General features: G+C 36.7%; 1 long non-coding RNA gene across 2 annotated transcripts; it reads right to left on the reverse strand.

Annotated features, from left to right (window-relative positions):
* Positions 1-4,124: 4,124 nt before the first annotated feature.
* Positions 4,125-14,396, reverse strand: LOC110440318. 2 transcript variants are annotated; one of them, XR_002461737.1, is made up of 6 exons: positions 14,043-14,396; positions 11,075-11,148; positions 9,834-10,054; positions 8,250-8,359; positions 5,137-5,190; positions 4,125-4,909 (listed from the first exon to the last, which is right to left on the reverse strand). It is a non-coding gene; the product is annotated as an uncharacterized LOC110440318 (long non-coding RNA). The 2 variants fall into 2 exon arrangements; XR_002461736.1 differs by lacking the exon at positions 14,043-14,396 and adding an exon at positions 11,533-11,615.
* Positions 14,397-17,235: the final 2,839 nt, after the last annotated feature.

Consider the following 17,235-nt stretch of genomic DNA (forward strand, 5'->3'; position numbering starts at 1 on the left):
TAAAGTGCAATGAAGGATCTTCAAATCAATGACCTTGACCTATTTGCATTGAAATATGGGTTAAAAATGCTAACACTTTGAAATTCTACTATCTAAAATGCTTGTTGTCTAGAGCAATGATACTTAAGTATGTAATGAGACCAGCCATGTACATCAGCAGCTCACATGATTCTTTGGTGAGTCATTGTCTACAAGTGTGGTAAGGAACAGCTAGGTAGCCTCAGACCTCAGGACATGGAGTCATTGACTACAGGTGTGGTAAGGAACAGCTAGGTAGCCTCAGACCTCAGCACATGGAGTCATTGACTACAGGTGTGGTAAGGAACAGCTAGATAGCCTCAGACCTCAGGACATGGAGTCATTGTCTACAGGTGTGGTATGGAACAGCTAGGTAGCCTCAGACCTCAGGACATGGAGGCATTGACTACAGGTGTGGTAAGGAACAGCTAGGTAGCCTAAGACCTCAGGACATCGAGTCATTGTCTACAGGAGTGGTAAGGAACAGCTAGGTAGCCTCCGACCTCAGGACATCGAGTCATTGTCTACAGGAGTGGTAAGGAACAGCTAGGTAGCCTCAGACCTCAGGACATGGAGACATTGACTACAGGCGTGGTAAGGAACAGCTAGGTAGCCTCAGACCTCAGGACATGGAGCCATTGACTACAGGTGTGGTAAGGAACAGCTAGGTAGCCTAAGACCTCAGGACATCGAGTCATTGTCTACAGGAGTGGTAAGGAACAGCTAGGTAGCCTCAGACCTCAGGACATGGAGCCATTGACTACAGGTGTGGTAAGGAACAGCTAGATAGCCTCAGACCTCAGGACATGGAGTCATTGTCTACAGGTGTGGTATGGAACAGCTAGGTAGCCTCAGACCTCAGGACATCGAGTCATTGTCTACAGGCGTGGTAAGGAACAGCTAGGTAGCCTCAGACCTCAGGACATCGAATCATTGTCTACAGGTGTGGTAAGGAACAGCTAGATAGCCTCAGGCCTCAGGACATGGAGTCATTGACTACAGGTGTGGGAAGGAACAGCTAGGTAGCCTCAGACCTCAGGACATGGAGCCATTGACTACAGGTGTGGTAAGGAACAGCTAGGTAGCCTAAGACCTCAGGACATCGAGTCATTGTCTACAGGTGTGGTAAGGAACAGCTAGGTAGCCTAAAATACATACATATTAAAGCATACCTACATAGATATATAGCTGTTATATGTATGTATGCAATTTTACGTATGCTATTATATGTATGTGTGCTATTATATGTATGTTATGATATGTATGCATGTATAATGTGATGTTTGCATGTATGCGGTGAATTGTATGCATGTATGCTATTATATGCATACATGTACATATAACAGCATACCTACATACATGTTACGGCTTCCTTTAAAAGGCTTCTTGTCCTGAATGACCAAGTAGATTTTGACTAAATTTGGTCTGAAGCATGCTTAGGCCAAGGAGACTCAATTTTGAATAAACGGTGTGTGTGCCCCCCCTGGGGCTGAGGAGTGGGGCCCAATAGGGGAAATATAGCAAATTCTGTAAAATCCATCTTCTTCTGTAGGAATGAAAGGATTTGTTTCTCATTTTTTCAGAACCATCCTTAGGGGAAAGGGAACACATTTTGTATAAATGGTGTGTCTTGCCCTCATGGGGGCTGAGGAGTGGGGCCCAATTTGAGAAACATTGCAAATTCTTTTTCTATTATAGTATATTGTTTCCATTTTACAGATTTCTTATGTGCAAGAGATGTATATATCTATACTAGATTTAGATTTGTAATTATTTGAACAAACTTTATTCTACAGTGCATATCAGAAAATAATGATTACTTCAAATTCAGTGACAACAATAATAATTAATAAGGAGATATGACGATAAGATATATATTTTAAGTTGTGCATGCTTCATTTTGAGGCTGATCATACAGAGAAGCAATAAAGGTTGACAGGCAGCCATCTTGGATTTCGACAGTTCCAGATTGTAATCAGTGTTTCCCAATAAGTACATTTACTTGACAGATCTTTCTCAATATAATACAGGCAGCCATCTTGGATTTTGATATTGAAAGTTTGTTATCGGTATTTCTCAAGAAGGACCAGAGGGATTTTTCTCAAATTTTATAAGTAGGTTCCCCTTGGTCCTGAGCTGTGCAGGGCAACTTTTGAGACTGATCGGATTAACCACATGGCCGACAGGCAGCCATCTTGGATTTTGATAGTGAAAGTTTGTTATCGCTATTTATCTGGAAGTATCGGAGGGATCTTTCTCAAATGATCAAAATGTCAAATGTAAACATTGTAAACAGTTTTCTCTCCAAAATGTTTCTATTTTTTTTTTATCAATTTAAAAACAACAAGAAATTAGGCTTGAACATAAAATCAATTCTTAAAGCATGAGAGCAATTTCATATCTACAGGCCCTGGAGTCTTTAAGTAAGCTAGACACTGAGATGTTGCAGAGAAGCTTGGAAATGGAAAACAGCTAGACTCCGAAAGCAAGAGAAGTCACTAGACTCTGAAATTTCCTGGAGAAGCTATACGAGTTAAATATGACTTAATATTAATCTAATCTAATTGTAAATCCCTGACGAGGCAGAAAATGACCTTTAATGCCCCTAGTCCTTTCACATGTAGGTTTCCAATAGACAATCATGATACCCGATTCATTTTGAGACTGAAACAGGAAGGCTGGTACCAAGAAATACTTGACAGATCTTCATGAAATTTTATAAGTTCATTTTTAGCTCACATGGCCATAGTGCGGCGTCCGTCGTCCATCCGTCCGGCGTCAATATTTTATATCTGCCGATAGCAACTCTATTATATCAATTTAGTATGGAAATATAAATTGTTACAAAAGATAATTCTGGGACTAACCAGATTGCACAGTGTAGTCTGCACTGTCCATGGTTACACTTTTGGACCCACTTGCAATAACACTTTGTCAGAATATGAAATAACACCAATTTAAAGGGATAACTGTCCTGTTCTATTGTCACAGGAGAAAATAACTAGTAAATGGCAAATGATCCTTAAAACTTTTGTTGAACTATACATTCAATATTGTTAAGTGTCAAAAAGAAAAAAACGTGTTGGACAGATTCATTTTCAATTTCAATAAATTTTATTGTCAAAAAGACAAAGGGATTGGATAGCAGGCATAGCCTATTAAGGCCTCTCCAAACACAGTAACAAACAGTGGTACGAGCATTGACACACATACAAACACATATAAACAAGTTGATATCATCAAATTAATAATCAAATTAGGGGAAACAACCACTAATTCCTATTCTGAAGGACTATGGTGAGCTTATGCCATACCGCAGCGTCCATCCGTCCGTCCGTCAACTTTTTTCCAAAACGCTACTTGTCCTGAACGGTCAAGTAGATTGTGACTAAATTTGGTCTGGGGCATCCTTGGGCCATGGGGACTAAATTTTGTGTAAATGGTGGGTGTGGGCCCGCTTGGAGCAGAGGGGCGGGCCCAATAGGAAAAATAGAGGGAAAACCTTTAAAATCCTTCTTCGACCATCAGGATAAAGGGATTTTATCCTTATTTAGTCTGGAGCATTCTTTGGCCAAGGGGACTCAATTTTGTATAAATAGTGGGTATGATCCCCCAAGGGGCATAGGGATGGTGCTCTGTTTGAAATTTGTTAAGTTACCGCATCAAGCAGATGAATTTATGCATATTAAACACAGGTTAGATATATAATCAACAATTGTTGTGAAGCTTTATATTCTTATTTATATAGTTGTTTCCCAATATTTTTTAACAAAATATTATAACTGAACCCCAGCCCCCCTCATCAACACTATTAAAAATAAACCAAAAAAAGGAAATACTGATATTAATATATTAATATTCATGTACCATTTTTGGAAATCAGAAGAATTACATTGAGCAAATGAATAAAAGAAAAACAAATCATGAGTGAATCATTTTTAATTTCATTAGAAATAATTGAGTTCTTCTCGAAATTGAAATGTGATTTGATACAGATAGGAGAATATGTTTTTTTGAAAGATGTTTTTAAAGTGTAGATTAAGCTAGATAAAAAATCACTTCATATTGAAAATCAGAAACTGTGTTTACAATGCTTATCTGGCATATTTATTCAAAGAAGAAAACAAGTTCATCTTCTATCCAATAAGGAGTTATAAAAAATAAAGGAAAGCTTAGTCAAGACAGAACAAGATAAATATGGTAATTTTGGAATGGGGAACAAAATAAAGACAAAGTTCATATTAATGGAATTGTAATGATGTTCAAAGAATTTAGTTGAGGTTATTGCTTGTGAAGGAGTATCAACCGAAATCGACACACATGACACCCATGCATTTGTGAATGATTTTGATGTACTTTTGTTATGAACCCTAGTTTTATGTAAAAGTGTACCCCTGTGAAGTTATTCTTGTTGTGTTTATATGTGTACATGTGTATATCTTTATAGGATTGGCAGCAGAGGTTCCATGTTCAATCTCTAGAATACATCCTTTTAGATAATTGATTTGCATAGTAATTACTTCCCTTTGTCCATGTTTCAAATGTTAAAAATAGAAAATGGCATCGACTCCTTTTGGCAATAATTGATTATTTAAAACCATTTAAACCGAAGAAAGCAATCTGTTCCCTGTTGGAAGTGTCATGAATCTGAGGGAAAATGATTCAGCCTTATAAAGTGAAGCCACCTTCTCTATACAGTTACTGACAGACTCCACACTGCCATATGTCACTGTTGGTAAGTCCTTGCAGCCTTTCGAAAAAGTTCATGAAGTCCTCAAGGTATGAGAGAGGGGGTCTGTTTATATTTCTTTGTTTCACATCCTTCTTCCTCCCATCAATAACCATCCCTGTCTGTTGTAATATTGATTGCTTTTCAGGTTTAACAATCCCCCTATGTTTAGAGACAAAGTAAAAAAAAAAAGAGTCATAGTAATAAGAAATAAAACTGGATAATCTCTAAACTTTTGAAAAAACATTTTGTCATGAACCAAAAGTTATGTTCAGATTTCAAACCGAAGATACATTGAAATTGTGCAACTCAGAAAAAGAGGTTTGAAAATTATTTATTTCCACTTTTCCCCCTAAGAGTTATTGAATCTCTAAGTTATGAATGATTACCATTTAGAGGCCGCGCCATGGCATAAGCTCACTACATCCCTTCTGGCATGCAAGCTAAAAATAAACAATAATAATAATGCATGCTAAAATGATTGACAACCCTGAAACTAGAACTTGTTTGAGATATTATTGACCTTTGTAATTGTGTGAAGTTGATTAAAATCCCCAAAGGAATGAAGCCGCAAGAGTGCTGACAAGGATTTCCAAAAAATGGTAATGGTGACCTTGACATTGAACCAACAACCCTAAAACTCAAACTTGTCTGAGATAGTTTGATTAAAATCCTTCAAGGAATGAAGCGGCTAGAGCGCTGACAAACATTGGTGCTACGTACATGTACGTAAACAGACGGACAGAGAGGAAACCTATAGTCCCCCTCGGTTTACTAATAACCACTTAACAAGGGTTTTGTTTAAGAATTGAATGTATTTCATATTTCAGTCATAATCAGCGGAAACTAATATAACCTGTAAGAGCTTGTTTATCACCACTTGAACTGCTTATTCAGAAACCACACTTATTTTTCCCTATTTTCCAAAAAAAATAATGATTGACTCGGAAAGTAAGAATAGTCCCTGTGAGCATTGGTATGTCCTGTGGCCTTGGGCATCTTGCCAACATGTATTTACCTCATCTTGGGTCAGATGAAACTTGAGGAGTTTTTTCAGCCTTAAATAACAAAATTGATATATTCTATACACTTAAAGGACTTGTGAATGAGGAAACTAACTGATCTATCTTGTCACTTGTGGATTATAAGGGCACATTGGTTATATGAATAATTAATTCATCAAGACCTTCTGGTCTACAATAACTCAATGTTGATAATGTTGACAATGGTGAAAACCCACAAATATAAACTGATTCATGACATTGCAGACTAGGGCATTACATAATACAATTGTGAGAGTAAATATGATTTCTATTAATAGCAGGGCCTCATGCTCAAAAGTACCACAGGAAAGGAACAATATACACCCTTTCCCATGCCAGACTGGCATAATTAAAATCATTCTGATGCATTATTGTACATGTAATATTTAATCATGTATCAAAATATTGAAATTTAACAAAAAGAAACTTCATCTGTACAGTATACATTGATCATAAATCCTTTAATATCTTGAAAATATATTTTAATGTACAGGAATTGCTCCTCTTTGCCCTTACATGTACAGTCGAACCTCGTTATCTCGAACTCGTATAACTCGAAGACCCCGTTTAACTCGAAGCATTTCATCGGTCCCGGCCAAAACTCTTCTTAATCTTAGTAATAAAAACTCTGATAATTCGAACTCTGAAAACTCGAAAAACTCGGATATCCCGAAGTGAAACATAGGTCCCAACAAGGTAAATCCTACATAAAAATATCTCCTACCTCGAAGTTTCTTAAGATTCACCAGTCTATCATATATTCTTTAATTATTTGATACACATTTGACGCAGTGCTACGGTAAACATCGTTCTAAATGAGCAACTTACGCTCGGTCATAATTACTTTGATTAAACTTATGGCATTAAAATGTGTTTGACTGTAAAAACACTTTGTTCAAACAAAGAAACAGACTTCATCAATGTTGATTAACAACAATTAGTACTCACTGCGAGCCCGTAAACAATTTGAATGGCACTTTATTTACACCAAAGCTGCGGACACATTCTAACCGGAATTGTATGTATTTCAAACCATAGAAAAAGAAACTGGTATTACATATGCATCCTTTGACACATGATGACTTACTTCAGTCAATCAGAATGCATTATGCTAATTAACTATGTGCAGATTGTATTCAGTTAAAAACTCATGTTGAGCCTTTTCCTTTCCATAATGTAACTGGGTTGGGTGAGTTCCCAGTGAATGTTTGAAGAACTCACAATGACTGTACAAATCAGTTTATGTTTATTCTTGCACTTAGATCATCAAATTCCATGAATCAATATCTGTCTTGTTTCATCTCTTACATTTTCAGATATCCTTATACATAAACATGTATATCATGAATTCTGGCTCTGGGCAGAATTCCTAGACTCTTCCTAAATGTAAGTTTCTACTTCTATTTTCTTCTCTTTTAACATGTAGTCTGTATAATGTTGTAAAATATGTAATTGCTACTATTTGAATGCAATTGAGTTGAATTGCAAAATGTTGGAAGACAGAAAATTGAACCATGTAGTATTTTATTTTTGCATAGGACCCTGGGTCGGCTGACATTTTCCTAACATTTAGGAAAAGTCTAGGAATTCGGCCCACATAGCAAGGTACACATATATATCTAAATATTATTGCAAAGTTTGTATTTTGAGTATCATTCCAAGTAAATGCTAAATGTAATGCTGAGGGTAGATTATCTCCCCTTATACGGTATTGATCCAAGATTTTAACCCTACCACAACAATATAAAGACAAGTTTAATCAGAATTAAATCATATTTGATCAAGTTATTACGGGGAAACTATCAATCAATCTGAAAGCATTATGCTTATAACATTTATTAGGCACAGATTTTGTCCAACTTTAAACTTGGTCAATATCATATTATACAAAGAAGTTAAATCAGAATCAGATCAAATTTGAGAAAGTTATTGTGCAGAGAAGTTTACCATAACAACATTGTTAGTTTACTAATTATGTGCAGATTTTGCTCAACACCAAACTTGGTATAAGTCTTTGTATATTGTTCACGCTTACAAAGTTTCATCAGAATAGAAGGAAATTTTAACAAGTTATCGTGTGGAAGTCACCGATGGGCACTCCCCATTTAAAATGTTTGAGATGCATATGAAAATTACATTTAGTAAATATTATGATAAAGTACTACATTGTTAGTTGACCATGTCATATGATTTAACATAATACAATAAGTTGTTATGAGCACTGAGTCCCTGCTTGAGCATGAGACAGTTTCATGAAATTAGAACCGAGCTGGTTTATTGGATTGCTTTTATTACTTTATTTTAATGGTGATGAGCTAAAACCAGGTAAAAAGACCCCTCCTCCCCCCTTGTACATGTGAAACTTACCAGCAGGATGTAATGGTACAATTTTCAGTAGCTTTTCTTCATTTAACATACAAATTTCTATTTAATTTATAATTTGATTTATTTTTACATACATTTTTACCACATTCCATTACGTGGTCCCTCATTTTTGACATTGATATGATGCAGCCACGTTGTATACATTCCTCTAGCACATCAGTTGTATACCTCCACCATCTTTTTCCTGCAATGTTAAATAAAACAAGAATTCCACGGAAGTGGACGTGTCGCTTGCGCAGGAAGCTGGGAGATTGTGCTTAGCAGTGCATGAAGTTTGAGTTTGATCGGCCCAAGGAAACTCCAGTTATCGCACGAAAACATATTTTCTATTTATAGTAACAGTGACCTTGACCTTTGACCTTCGGACCTGAAAAGCAATCCCAAGCAAGAACTTTTGGTAAGGAAGCACTGCATGAAGTTTGAGTTTGATCGGCCCAAGGAAATCGCACGAAAACCTCTGAGCGGACGACGCCGCCGACATAGCAATACCTATGTGTCACCAGCTCTTCGCAGGCGACACAAAAACTGGATTTACCCCAAGCCTGGTCTTCATGGATACCCTGCAGTAAATGTACTAATATCAATACCCGGCGTCCTCTGCCACGACGCAATACATCTGTTCCTCAGTAAATAGTGTTTTTGAATTCAATATCTTGACCTCATGAATCTCATTTCATTATAGGACACATCGTGTGCACCTAGCTGACACTGATGTACCTTCACATCTGAAGTCTCATGTTGTTACATAAAACAGAAGCCAATATATCCTTCAGAAACCTATACGTGTATATTCTGTATTTAAAAGTTGATGTTGTATTGAAATTGCAGTTCTCCAATCTTATTGCAAGACATACTGTCTGAAGTCCATACTTGAAACAGTATCCATGATATGGTTAGGAAACCTGTACAGTACATGAACACTTCATTTTAGTACATGAAGTAAAGGTCAAAGAGGTCAATGTTACCTAATTTAAAGATGCGACACACCGGCTTCCAGGCCAAGTGTCATGAAAATCATTAATAAAGTGAAGCATTAAATTGAGTACCATCGTTGAGTTTCAGGAAAACAAGAGGTAGTATGTTAGATGTGTTTAAAACAACACATGACATTTGCGATGGTAGGGCAGCATGTTTATTATATTACTAATCCCAAAGACAAGAACAAACTAGAAAACACTTTTCACAACATTAAACTTCATATAAACTTTTCTGGGTTTTTTCTTCATTTAAAAAATGGAACATTCTCTTACAGAGTAAATAATTTACTGTGGTGCTGATATAACAAAGACATATTAGATAAGCATTAGGGTGGACGAGAACTTGGATGGCAAATTATTCCTACATTACGACTGGTTGATCATAATCACATGGAGGTTGCTGATTTGTCATATTGACTTGGAGATGTTATTTTTAGAAACAGCAGGTCAATATTTTCTTTATGACTTCATTTTAATTGTATTAATGTAACATTCCAATCCTTTTAGCGAAATGCAAATGTTAACATTTTTTTTTTTAACTTTTGTATGTACAAACCACAGCCTAATTAAAATTAGACTTGTAATTCCGTTCCTCTACGATACACTCCAAATTTACAAGTATTGGAATGTATCGAAGAGGAATCAAATCACAAGTCTAATTTTAATTAGATTGTTACAAACCATTATATCCACTATCTTCAAATTTTCTTTGAATAGACAAAATATAACATAGTGCTTGACCAATGCCACTTTCATCTGCAAGGCTAGTAGTTGTGAATCCTCCAAGACTCTTGAGGGACCCTCACTTTTGTCAATTGATGTCGTGATCCGGCAGCTTTTCTTTAATAAGAGGGTAAGCTTCAAGAAGTGATGTCTTTAAGAATTCAGGAGAAAAGTTCTTTCTGTCGACAAAATGAGAAAAAATATTCATTAATTGTGGCCATCTTGGATTTCAAATCGGCACAAAGGGTGAACAAGATCGAGTCCTAGGGACCTTAATTTAGATGCTGACAAGTTACCTGGCCCCTTAGACATGGTCCCAATTTTCGACACAGTGGTCTTCAATTGCAGAATTTTCAAATTTCATCTGTAAGACATAGTATTTTCAAATACAAATACAAACCCCTGGAAATGACAGATCTGATTGCCTCTGAGGACAACTTTTCATGATACCCTCAGTGTCTGCTTAAAACCAAATCATGCACATAACAATGCTGTTAGAATTCCGCTAGCAGCAATTCATTGTACATTGTAATTTGGACACTTAAAGCAAATTACATGTTTGCCAAAACTAGAAATTGAGGCTTGTAGGTTTGAATGTTAAAACGTTAAATTTGGCCACAAATATAGATTATATTAATATAAATTCTGGACGTCTTGAAGAAAGATTTGTACCAATCTCACAATAACTGGCATGGATCAGTACTGGCAACAAAGATATTCAATATTTCAAGCATATTGGACAAAGAATTGGACTAAGATGAACCACAATAGAGTAGCTAAGCTAAATAACTTGATGTCATGTCAACTGCAGACATGACATGGTTAAATTTACTTTTATTTGAATGATACAGGGGAATATCCAATTTGGTTGAAATCAGCCAGTGGTTCTTGAGAAGTATAAACAATTGAAAGTTACGGAAGTTGCCAGACAAATTGTCACAGGCCGGGACATACCAAAGTCCTTAAAAATGGTAGTCATTGTTCATCATTTAATAGGGCAAATACACCAACATTCCATGCCTGCTGCACACATACTAGTCAATAAATGCATTGTAAACATTACACACATTGGGGCACATCCTAAATTACCTTAGCTGTTCATCAGAAGAACAACAACACAACAAGAGGATATAGCGTAAATAATATTGATTTTGATAGGAACTGTCCGAGTTTTGGTCCCGTCCGTTGGAACACAGTACCTGAAAATGATCTTCTTCTCCACCAATCCAGCTTTCAATAGTGCTACCTTTTCTTCCTTATTTGGAACATAGTCCTAAAATAACCCAAGATGAATACTAAAACTGTAAGCCACAAACAACATTATATCCCTATCTCCAATATTAAAAACAAGAGTATTGCAAGAGCCCGAAATGTCGAACCGGATGACAATCACTAGATGTAAACAAACCATATATATGTTGATACCAATATAAAATGTATCCAAACTGAAGTGAAAATATGACGGAATGATCTGCTAAAAAACAAAACTCACAAACAGAGTGAAACTACAATAAATCNCCCCCCACTTTAAATACACACAAAAAGTTCAAAATTATATTTAAAGAAAAAAACAAATGTATAATAAAGAAAATGAATGATTGTCAAGCAATGTTCACTTCAGTTCCATTAGATTAACTGATAAAGGGAAGTGCTTTACCCTTTGGTACATGGCAGACCATGGTAAAGGGTTGTTTCGCCCCAAATCCCGTTCGCCCTAAGGGTTGTTTCGCCCCAAAACCCGTTCGCCCGAGGTTGTTTCGCCCTAAAAAATATTCTTTAATTCATAAATATCATGTTAAAAGTTTAAAAAAAACCTTATCTTTCTCTTGAATCCAGATATAATATACGTATAATTACGTGCCGAAAGATGAAGCCGACAACGGACAAACTAATATCCGGAATATACTGCACATTAAAATCAGTAATGTTGTTCTTTATAAAATCACCTGTACATGTTTTAACGTTAAAAATGTAAAATAGAAAAAATTATACAACTTCTAACAAGCAAGCTGTGTAGCCAGACACGGTCTACAAACGAAGTGTAGTTCCGTGCCACTGCGTACGGCCTCCTTATACGTCCAAGGAAATATCTGTCAAAATAGAATATAATGATAAGATATGGACATATAATGAAACTAAATTAATTTCTCTAAGTACATAGATAGTATAATATATAGATAAGATGTTGACATATCATGAAAATATAATAAATTAATAGTTTCTCTAGAGTTAAAATGAAAGTCAATATGATCCGCAAGAATGGGACGGCGGGATGTTCGATAACACCATCAACGATGAGATTAATTGAAGAATGCCACACTCCCGTTACCAAGTCTTCTACCTCAATCTCGTCACATATCATCCTATTATTTTCAAATAGTAACAGTCTGGTGAATAACGTTTATGTTGAATGAGTGGTTTGTGATAGTGGGACCATTGAGAAATTTGTACACCGCAGTAAAAACACATGACGTTGTCACAGATAGCAGAGTAAAAGAAACCTGTTGTTGGGACACTTCACTCGAGGGCCAGTGCTGGAATAATTTCACTCGGTCTTCAAGGAACAAATAGTCAGAATGAGTAGGGCTAATATCCGTATATGTCCATTCCAAAGTCCTAAAAAACACGATCCAGGTTGATTAAGCGGTGGATTGTGTCAAAGATTTCACACTGGTTGTCTTCCGATTTCCAAATAACTTCAAACCAATCTTTACAATGGAATTTCTCCTTGTAGATATGATTTTGATTTAAACATTTTTCTATCATTCAACAAAAAGGATTAGGCACAAGTTATCTCAACTTAGAAACGCCCTCTCCAATACATTTCATTATATTGATTACATGACAACAACAACAAATATATTTATAATATATATGAACAAAGAAGAAAGGAAGGGAAAAGGGAAGAAAAAGAAATTTAGAAGAATAAGAAAGAGAGATGATACGATATAACTACTGACCTTAAAATCTGTTACTATTTTTAATGTAGGTTTGGACTATATGGAAGATATTTTCATTGTCTTCATCTGACAAGTTTGGAGAACCCTACATAAAAACATTTAATAACGTGAGATATTATCAATCAAAATTTGTCTTTGTCTGATATACAGCATACAATCAAAAAAATAATGGACTGCATTTTCACATTCATTTCCATATGCACACATGCACACATTGGATCACCTACAATATTAACTCTATACAAATCATAATTTAAACTACTACATGAATGACGCAATCGTGTATGTAAAATATTTAGTTTTCGATTTCCTACATGAAAATAATTAGGCAACAAATAACCTTGGTTACGCTGAATCGATGATTTAAAAATGTTAACGGATGGCTGCTCTCTGACAGTATTTGGTAAATCGTTCCATAGAAGAAGGAATAAAGGAGTGGAATGAACTAGACAGTCGGAAATTGGGAACAGTGTAGTTTTCAGTATTTCTGAAGTTGTAGCTATTGCGTTCGCATACTTTAGGAGGAAGAATGTTAGTTAAATAAGAAGGTGTTTGTTTATAATGGATTTGGTACATTAGGGAAAGTTTCTTAAGTTTTCTTCTTTCAGATAGAGGTTCAAGTTGGGATTCTTGATACAGTGATCTACAGGCATCTAAATAAATTGATACATGTAAACATACGGGGACAGGCGGGGACATGTGACACTTAGCTTGTTATCACACATACCGGGGCGCATGGGGACGGACCCACCTGGTAGTACCACACAACGGCGGGGCTAGCGGTACCCGGTAGTACCACACAACAACCGGGGCAGGTAGGGCCACCTGGTAGTACCTAACACCTCATAAGGGGACGGGTTGGGGCATTGTTTTAGGGCGAAACAACCTGGCGCGAAACAACCTAAGGCAAACGGGATTTGGGGCGAAACAACCCGGAACTGCAGACCATATTACAATTAAAATCGTTCCTTTATATGTTATAAATGAAATATATGTAACAATGCATCTCGTTGTGAGCTCATTTTGTCATAAATACTAACTGTATAGTCAAAAATCAAAATTTGTTCATGCATCAGTAACTCATAAACACTAAAACTACAACTTAATTGATCTGTGCTCGCAAGGGCACACAAACCGATGGCCCCATTGTGGGCGCTGTTGCAGACTTCTGGCCTTTCCGGTAATTAAGGGCAAAAATATTTCTTACAAAGTTTGTTACTGAGGTTGGCCTTTATCTCTGTTGAAATCGACCTGGGCGAGGAACAATCTCACATGCAGTGGCCCCAGACATGTTACAAGCAGTGGCTTCCGATGTAGAATTTGAACTGCAAGGAGCATGTAGTAGATCTGCCTCTGTCAAATCAGCAGCAGCAGCCTGTCTCAAATATTCTGCTGTTCTGTCTGTCGACTCATAACTTCTACCATAGGAAAGTAAACTATGTGACACAGAATGGCCTGGTCGGCTGGCCGAATGGCCGTCGCCAAGTCGCAATACAGGGCCCTGCACATCCATTGTTCGCCAAGTCGCAATCCATTGTTACGTATCAGACATTATGAGATAATTCCGGATATCCGTATCCGTCTGTGTCCTAACATTAGTCACACCCTGGAACTCTTCAGTGTCATAAGTCTTTTAAGTCAGTCATCATTCCACCTACAAATGCAGGCGTCTGTTCGCACTGTTCGCACTGTTCTTCCAGTCGTTGTAAGTCTGCTGTCGTCGATTTTAGTGTGTTGATTTTTGTTTAAATCAGTGTAGAGCAACGGATGGTGTTATCGACAGGGGGGTTTTATCGACCCCCGGTTCTATTCATCTCGTTTTGGATCGATTACGAACCGTTTTGGTACACTTACCTTTTCGGAATCCCTCGGAACACCGATTTAAACAAATTTTCTGAACTTTTTTTCTTCCAAAGAGAAGAATCGATCCTGTTTTTAGACCTCCCTTACGGGCCCCGATAAGACATGTTTGGCACTTCGAATTTTGATAACATTTTTATCTGAAATATTTGTCACATAATGGTGTAATCCAACTTCACTCATGAAGCGTCTGCAACGTTTGTCAGCGTATCATCTAGTTAAGGTCGGAAATAAGGTTGTCGATCGACGACAGACCGATATAAAAAAGGCGATAAAACGTCAGAATAATTCGGACTAGTACCCGACAACAATAGTGTTGCTAAAGTCTATCCAGTAAACAGACATAACTTTACAAGCATAACTAAAATACTGAAAAATCCAAATTTTTCAATAAAATCCATGTAGATAAGTCTTGTAAATATGCTCAATATAAACTTCAATTACAAATTATGAAAAATATCTATATTTGAATACACTGCAGTCATATCTAGACAGAATATAATATATATTGAAAATTAATCAATTACATAGATCAAATGTTGATGAAAATTGTTCTGTTAGGCAGGAGGTATATAACTAATTATCTTGTGAACATTAAGAACCTAAAAACATTTTCACAATGATTATTTTAAGAAGATTCAATTATGTTTTTCTTGAATTAAATTTCTGATCTCTATCATTGCAGGATAATTCAAAATTTTTGGGCTGTTTGAATGCATCACTGGGAATCAAAATAATATGAAATTGGGGTGGGACACCATATTGAAAGGGAACCAGAAAATGTGTGTGATCAAAATGCTGTGACGGTGACTGTTTGCGCATGCGTGCAGAAAAGGTAGCGTGTTTGTTTACATTTATGACTTGACATATCACGTGACATGTTTATACCTTTTTTAAGCAATTGGACACACGTCAGAACAAATGAATGTATTATGAGAGATTAATAATAGAAATAATTAACATTTGAATTTAGCCGTCGATAACTACCTCCACCTGTCGATAATTTAACTGCCCCTGTCATTAATGCCACCAAAACAATGATTTCTCCCGCGATTCGTCACATGTACGCTAATTGCAGATGATGAAATAGAGCATGTTTCCCGACTTTTTCGAAATGCCATCATAAAACGGTATACTGGAAAAACAAGTTTGAAGCTTAGACTGTCGATAACTGCCTCCATTGCTCTACAATTAAAATTCCTGATATATATGCAGACGTATTGAGGTAGCGAAACAATTTCACTAACCCGCTGCCAGCAACATTAACTGCGGATAAGCACGTGACCTTAATGTTCATTTTTTCATGGTTAAGACTGTTGAAGATAGCAAATAATGTTACTACCCTTCCATTGTCCGTTTCTATCCACTAAGTACACTAGGGTAAGCGACACATTCTGGAATTCAAGAAGTCTCCACACTCTGAATGCGGTTCGATCATACTCGTCTCTTACTTCTCTATGGGTAGTTTAACCGGTTCTCTAACCCACAACTCCAATTATTGATTTGTGGAATATTCATAACTTCATTATGCCGGTTATCATAAGTTCCATTAATACCCCCAATAACTATTATTGTTGCATTTGTTAAAATTAGCGATACAGTATCACTAAATTATAACGTATGCTTACCTGTGAGTTATTTGTCTTTCTGGAGCTAATAACAATCAGGTGTGAATTTAATAGACAGGTCGTTTCCAACAGTACAATGTTTTCTGTGGTGTATGGGTCCCAACATGTAGAGGCATACTCGATAGTCGGTCTTACTAGAGTGGTATACGTTTGTGATTTGACTTCCCTGGAGCATGATGACATGTTGCATCTAAGGAAGCCCAGTGTTTTGTTAGCCTTACTTACAGTGGAGTGGATGTGTTAACCCCAACTGAAGTCATCCGTTAGAGTAACCCCAAACTACTTGCTGGCTGGTAGGTTATCCAGCAGCGTGTTATGAAGCTGGTAACCGAACTTAACTGGGACTTTATTTTTGGTTACATTGATTATACAACATTTGCTGGCATTGAAGTTCATTTGCCAGTCAGTCTCCCATTGTTCTAGCCTAGTAAGGTCTGCCTGGAGTTGTTTGCAGTCGTCCTCAGACATTATCTCCTTATAGAGTAGACAATCTTCTGCAAACAGTTTGACCTTGCAGGAGACTGACTGTACCAAGTCGTTGTAAAAGAGGAATAACAGTGGCCCACTGACTGTCTCCTGGAGTACTCCAGAAAGGACAGGGGCCTTGTCAGATTTAGTCCCATTAAATAAAACAAGTTGGTCGAACGCTTTAGAAAAGTCTAATAGGGCAATGTCTGTTTGTGCTTTGTTGTTTATGTTCCTAAGGATGTCATCTACCGTTATAATTAGTTGCGTTTTCGTGTGTTTGGATCGAAAGCAGTGTTGAAATTTGGTGAGTATATTGTTGAGGTCTAAGTGATCCATGACATTGCTATGAATGATGAGTTCTAGTAGTTTACAGGTGATACAAGTTAGAGACAGGACGATAATTTTCTGCAGCTTGTTTGTCACCTTTTTTTAAGACGGGGACAA

The sequence above is a fragment of the Mizuhopecten yessoensis genome, unplaced genomic scaffold (genome assembly GCF_002113885.1).
Source record: "Mizuhopecten yessoensis strain PY_sf001 unplaced genomic scaffold, ASM211388v2 scaffold11179, whole genome shotgun sequence".
Lineage (NCBI taxonomy): Eukaryota > Metazoa > Mollusca > Bivalvia > Pectinida > Pectinidae > Mizuhopecten > Mizuhopecten yessoensis.